The following is a 7,199-nucleotide window of genomic DNA, read 5'->3' on the forward strand; positions in this document are numbered from 1 at the left end:
TGTCTGCCTCGCAACCGAAAGGACGTGGGTTGAAATCCCGCCTAGAATTCTTTACCTTTTTTTAAGGCAAACGAATTACTTTATAGAGTTAAATCATTTTACACATGTGACAACCTTTAATTCGCATCACGTGTCATGTTCTTTAATCACTTTCACTCCGCGCGTGACGTCACGTTTCACATGAGCGTTGTGGGTTGTTTGAAATTTCTACGCGAAGTCATGTGGCTGTGACGTCATGATCCTATGGACTAATCAAGATTTTCGCAGCACGCCACCGACTCCTACTTTTCTTCCACGCCACCAATTTTCTGCGACACGAGCTCCGTAATGCTTTCGCGTTAAAAGTCCGGCGCTGCTCAAAGCTCTCGTGTAATTCGATTCGCAAGAGTTGTTCAGAGCACGGGTTCGATCATGCCCCCGCAGTTGTAAGCGGCAACGATAAAATCAGGCCGCCATCTTTTTTTTTTTTTTTTTCATTTATTTGCGCGTGAACATGACTCTACAAGATGCGTGTGTATTCAACGGTCCAAATATAGGACAACATTCACCAGTGCCATTGAATTATAAAATCTTCATGCGAAGTAGTTTTCGCTCCTCCTTCTATCAAATGCTCTTCAATAGCAGGTGGATCGAGCAGAGGTACTGGGAATGAGGTTATTGCAGCTATTTTCTCCCGCACATGGACAGGATCTGTCTTGCAGGTACATCTTGCAAAAACATCCAACGATGTGTATGCGAGATGCATCTGTCAAGAGCTGTACCGTGGCACCACAATTTTGTAGCACGATTCCCATACGACTTTGGAGATAAAGATAACTCGCAATTTCATCCCGAAAACGGTACGTTGAGCATTTGTAAAAACGGAAAAGCGTACCATAAAGTTTAAGAAGTTGCTAGTAGGAGTGGTTATTGCGCCATTAGAAGAAAATAGACACCTCTACGAGGAGCGCTTGAAAATGCATCGGAATATATACCTTCTTATTCGAATGCAGCGTGTGAATAGGCCAGCTGGAGGGAGCTAATCACGACTTATGAGTCTACCCGAGACTGAAGTACCCTTCCAACGTCCTTTTCTATCGACTTTCGAAGTTTTCTAACGTTTTTAGTCTTCTAGTAATTCACATTTGCGGACCCGCGGGGAGAATTTGATCGGGTTTTGACGTCAAGCGTCAAAAGTTGGCAGAATCTCTAGCGTAAAGCGGAACTAGTCCAAAACAATTTTTTTTTTTTTTTTGCCGGAAGGCATTTATAACGGAAGGCGGAAATTACAATTGCAGGATGTTCACATGCTGTCCGAGTTGAAAATGGCGCCCTTCATGGCCTCACATATGTCTGGCTGTCCGAGAGGTGCGCTTAGAAACTGTACAAATTATATATTTAATTCTTCCAAACAGGAGCATCTCGACTACCAAGAAAATTCTGAGTATCAAAATTGATTCTGAATTTGCCGCGTGTCGTGCGTGCTGTCTCGTTTTAGACTGTTTGTACCATATTAAAACAGTGGTATGTGATTTGACCGCTAAACATATCAACGTCTATATAAATTATATAAGGAACATATTGCATTTTATATCATTTTACGTGCTCTTACGTGTTTATTGACACATCCGCATAATATTTTTTTTTCACTGATCTTTCATTCTTGCCCCGGCCAAAAAAAAGTAATTATTTCTGTTGACACTGAGAGAAAAAAAAAAAAAGTTTTGACATGAAAAAAAAAAAAAAAAAGAAAAAGCTAAAGATGAGTTCTAGGTAATCGAGGCCAGTAGGTCACCTTTATGTTCGGGAGGGGGATTGGAGAGGGGAGAAAGGAGGGGGAAAGTGTGGAGGGGGAGAATAGGGATAGAAGCTTCGCCATGGTCGGCTTCCTCTTCGACACTGAAGGAAACTCTTGCCTACATTATAGCACTTAGCGGTGAAGTGACTGCCAGAGGAAGCCTCTTGCTTCGTCCAGGCTGATTATTTTGGCGGGAAAGTGGTTATTAAATTCAGCTACGTGCCAGCACAGGCTGATGAGCAAAGCGCGACGCGCGAGAGCAGAATGTACCGCGGAGTCTCGCCACATTCGCGAAGCTCCAAGAGGTTTGCAGTCACGTAGGCATGGCGGATGGCAACAAATGGGAACGACATGGTCTTTTTTTTTTTTTTTCGGGCAGGCGAATTTAGTAGGCAGCAAGAGCGTCTTTCGCAAGCGCGAACGAGGCGTTATGTGTCTGGCACTTTTCTGAAATCCCTTAGGAATAACATGGGTCCCACCTTAAACATCAACAGCACGTTTTCCTCCATCGCAACACCAACAAAATATCCTTTGTTTCCTGAGAAGAACACGCCCGGACTTCTGCTTTTAGACGATAAACCTCAGTGTTTGTGTACAGTGTAGTGTGTATGGCGCAGACCTGGGCCTATCTTGAATACTCTACTCAGGATACTGTATTTCAAATACTATTGGTAGTATTTCGCTATCTTGCAAATGCATTTCGTCTAGAAATTTTACTACTCTATCTTAATTACATCTTTCACTATATTGTTCTCAGTATCTTTAATACATTTTTTTTTACCTTAGAAAATATTTGTCCCCGTAACAATCTACGGAAGAAGGGATTGCCCGACTCCGGGGCAAAGCTGAGCCGATCGCATACCTTGAGGCAAGCGACCGAACACAGGACAGGAAACAAGGCACGACCAAAAACGCAGTTTCCAAATACCAACAAAACTCCAAATGGACAGCCCCAAGTACGCCCACCCTCGTGCAACCTCCTCTCCGTCTTTTTTTTTTAGGTTGTTTTTGAATGACACGTTACGGTTGGAGCTAGCCAAGTGCTGGTTACATCATCGGGATTTTACACCTTTTGTCTGAAGCTAGATTGGTTCCGTCAGCAGAAGATTGTGACACCAACGCTTGGTACGGTCACAATGGACCATTTTCGGAAATCGCCGGTTCAAGAGGTTCTTGTAGGAAAATACGCGTGCACGTTTTCCAGCGAGCGCGAACACTCCCTTGGCCAAGGAATCTAGATCCTGCTGGTTTTATTGAGCTGCAGTGACCTTGATGGGGCTTCCCCAAGCCCCTTCTGTGCCTTATGTGGCTGAACTTTGGATCCTAAGCTCGTTCAAAATCGTTTATTTTATCTCCTTCCGAGTGCGCACATTGTTTCATTGTCAGAATTCTCCAATTCAGTGTTCCACCGGGTAAAGCAAGGGCTCGAAATTGGTTTCGTGAACACCCTCTTGTGTTACTCGTGTGTCTTTCTTGACATTCGTAATATATTTTGACAGTTTGAAGGTACCTCTCCCTTTACTGGGGAGGCAAAATACTCGCTCTTGGTTGATGATTAGTGACAGAGGTTTCTGCCCTCTAGCCGATGTTTCTCCTGTGCGTGCACGTTTGTCATTCACTCGCGTACTCATCATCAAATCTGGCTGCTTGATCAACTCCTAGTTCGGCTGTTATGAATATGCAATGCCGGACTATCTCTCAAGTCTGCCGAATCGCGTCAATGCATATTACGAACTTATTGCGGAATGCATCATGAGCCGAGCCTACCACCAAACTAAAGCATGCAAGTTGCCTTTCCTACAATACGTGAGTTCCTAAAATATTTCGGCGCCCATTATGTTTTACATTCCTAGTTATTTCAAAGTATTTCAAGAAGCAACAAAGTCGCTTCTTGAAAGTCATAAAGATCACAGCAGAATGTGATCTTCAGTGAAGTCATCACAAGTAGAGCACCCGCTCTTGACTTCTTTTATTGTTATATTACCAGCTCGCAACCAACTTGCCAAGTATCTTCGAATGTAATTCAATTACTTTTTGAAGTATTTGCACTGTACTCAAGATAGTTCGTAGTAAAAGTAACTTAAATACTACTCTAAATGAGTGTTTAGTATCTTAAATATTTGTGTTGAGTACTTTGCACAACACCGATACAGCGTTAAGAAAACTAGTAACTTTCCCGCCATTTATTTTTTCTTTCTCTTTTGTTTAAACCTATTCTTTATACTTCTCATCCCTCTTCTCCTGCATAGAGCGGTCAACCGTGCAATTATTTTGCTTAACCTCTGTGTCTTTCTTTTTTTTTTCCTTCTTTATACAGACGGCCGCTGGTTGTAACACGACTGAATGGTTTAATGTAGCTACACGGGATTGTGACGCTCAGTGTCGAGATTTGTTTGATGCGTGTGTTTTAACATATTTCATATTGTCCTGCTTTGTTAGAGCATGTTTTTAAAAAATTGAAATTTTTAAATAAGTATCAATGGCACCATATTACTCATTCGCTGATTAAAATGTTATATCACTAATATGTTTCGACCTTACCCTCACTACTCGCTTTCAATCGTGTGCAGTATGCGCTAGTATCGATTACGTGTCAATTTTGTCTTCCCAGAGTACGCTACGTTGTGCTGAGGTAACACAACTTAGTAAACCGAGTACCAACTCTTTCAGCAACAAGAATAATGTTTCTGGCATCTTTGTAGTGGCCGTTAAACAACTGATAGAAGTAGGCGCACTTATAACCTATACATATAAACTGTGTCCCGTTGTGACCTGCAAACATTAGGTGGATGTCGCGATACTTCGATCATTAATGTACAGCGCTTTGCTCCAAGGAACTAAAAGCCAAAACGCAGACGCTGTCTGTCATCTTCCTTCTGCTCCGTCTAAGTTATCTTAAAGTTCGATCTCAGTCCCAGAATTTAAACGTCGTGATTAACTAATACGCACAAGCTCGCCTGGACCTTAACTTTTTTTTTTTTTTGCAAGAATAATGTACGTTGTAAGACACAATCTCTCCAGAGGTTACTTACTTAGATTAGCGAGACACAACGTACCATCACAGGTGCAAACATCGTAAAACGCGGCCACGAATACCCCTACACGCACACAAACTCACACTCGCAGATGCGCGCACACACACACACAAGCATGTACGCACGAATAGACGGAGGCACTCGAACACACACCTACACGCACCTACATGGATACCCGGTGAGCTAATCAAGCGTGATTAGTATATTGCGCTTTCCGATGTTAATTTCTACTTTCAGCGAAGTGCCATCTCTGTTTCGCAGATAGATCTAATTGGTTCCGAAAGCTGCGCGTGTGTACACCGACCCGCCAGTATATGCGTTCACCGCAGCATCAACTGGCTTTGGCGAACGCGAATGTGCTTTTACAAGCGACCGGAATCAATTCAATTAACCCCGTGACCGAAATCCAAACAATCGGTGTGGAACGCCCGCCCACAAAAATGGCATCCCCAATCGCGTTTGTGTCGCGCGCGCCAAAAAAAAAAAAAAAAGGATATATATATATATATATATATAAACTTCTACCATAACGATCAGGGTCGTGCAGTCGTGGATCCCAAATCCCAACAGGTATCAGGGAATGTGCTCACCTTTTGCTCCGGTGCGCTTATGGAGCGTGAAATGGAACCCCAGACCGTAACAACATTCACTTGTTATCTCGATTTTTTTTTGTTTTTTTAATTGTTATTTGGCTTGATTCAAAGGTCATAACTGAAGTTTCGAAACACAGCGCCGTGCCGCGGATCTCGTCGCAGTGCTCGATGTGGTGTGGTACCGGCGCCGAAAGAGTAGAGCGCGTAGGCAGGGTAATTAGCCGAAAGCCGAGTTGGAACCGTTCTAATAATAAAGACATGTGCGCGGCCACGTAGCGAAAACATAAAACAACGTTGAGGCGAATATGTGCCCAGCATGCCCGTGTTGACGGGGTTCGTTGTTTCGAGGATTTCGGTCACGTTGATAAACAGGAATTTCTACAGCCCTTTGTGATTTTTCATTCTCGTTCTTCGTCACGCAGTTGCTGCGAGCGTACGCGAGTCGTGTAATAAAGAGATGGGTACGGGCTTGATGTCGGAATGCCTAAGCGTGGATCTACCACAGTGTTTATTATTCTACGTAATTAGTGAGATTGAAGCCACCATTGTTCTTATCGTCTTTCTTTTTTTTGTTTATTTGTTAATACATTCACTGGAGTGCAATTAAAAATAGCATCACACACAGGCTGCAGTTTCCGCGATAACACAACAGAAGTCTCGGAAATTAGCGGAATTCACAGCATCAGTTGGTATTTCCTTCCAATCCATTAGCCGTATTCACCACATCGGGTGGTAATTCATTCGAATAAATAATTGCTCAAGAAAAAAAAAAACTTGAATACTTCGTTCTTATAATTATATGGTCTTATCGTTCTGCAGGGAGAATAGATAGTAGACCAAGGACAAAAAAAAAAGTATTATATTTATTTTTTTATATTGAGTTCAACATTAACGAAGAAACAAAATTCAAGCGATTAATTCGCCTTCGTTTTTGTAAGGTTTCCAGACCAGCATCAATATAAAGTTGAGTACGCGACACGTAAGAAGTGCACTTACATGTTATACAAAAACCGTACCGCTAGTCTTTTGGAATTGTTCAGAACTTTTCAGAACATTTCAAGTTTTAAAATGCAACATGATGCGCATGGATCTCAAATGAAGATTCTATATTCGAACATTGGTTCTACCAGAGTTTTATACAGTAATACTCTTTTGTCGCGGTGGAACAGTTTCACATACCTTCGAAGGAAGTCCAACTTACTCATTGCTGTGCCAAATATTTAACTACTATGCGTGCTTCACTTAAAGTCGAATAAAATAATACATCCAAGGCACTTGTACGAACATAATCTAACCTGACTACAGTTAACAAGAAAATATTTAAAAAATAAAAATTTTTCTTTGGTGTAATTGTAAAAAGAGTGTGATAAATTTAGGGACGATTGCCGTCCGTTCATTACATGAGATCAACATTAGTAAGAGCATGGTAATCATTACACATTTTTATCAAAAACAAGTAATCATTTATCCTACAAGGAATACGAGCAGTGAACCCTTGGTGTGTAGTTGTTCTTAATTTAACCTACAGCCTGTCGCAGCATAAGACCTACAGGGAAAGCTACGTCTCCAGTATGCGCTCGTTTTCTTCTGTCGTGTTTTGGTTGAGCTTGCTCGAAAGACGCGGAAGTGTTATCAAAGGTACAAAGTCCGCACAGCAGGCAGAGCTTCCACTGCCGATCGTATATGCTACCACAAACTATACACGCACACACACAAAGAAAAAAAAAACATTAGCAACGTTGATGATGCGTGCAGCCGCACACCCCCGATTCCAATTGATCGAAAAGCGCGGCG

This window comes from Ixodes scapularis, unplaced genomic scaffold, assembly GCF_016920785.2.
Source record: "Ixodes scapularis isolate PalLabHiFi unplaced genomic scaffold, ASM1692078v2 PGA_scaffold3__209_contigs__length_174095766, whole genome shotgun sequence".
Classification (NCBI taxonomy): Eukaryota; Metazoa; Arthropoda; class Arachnida; order Ixodida; family Ixodidae; genus Ixodes; species Ixodes scapularis.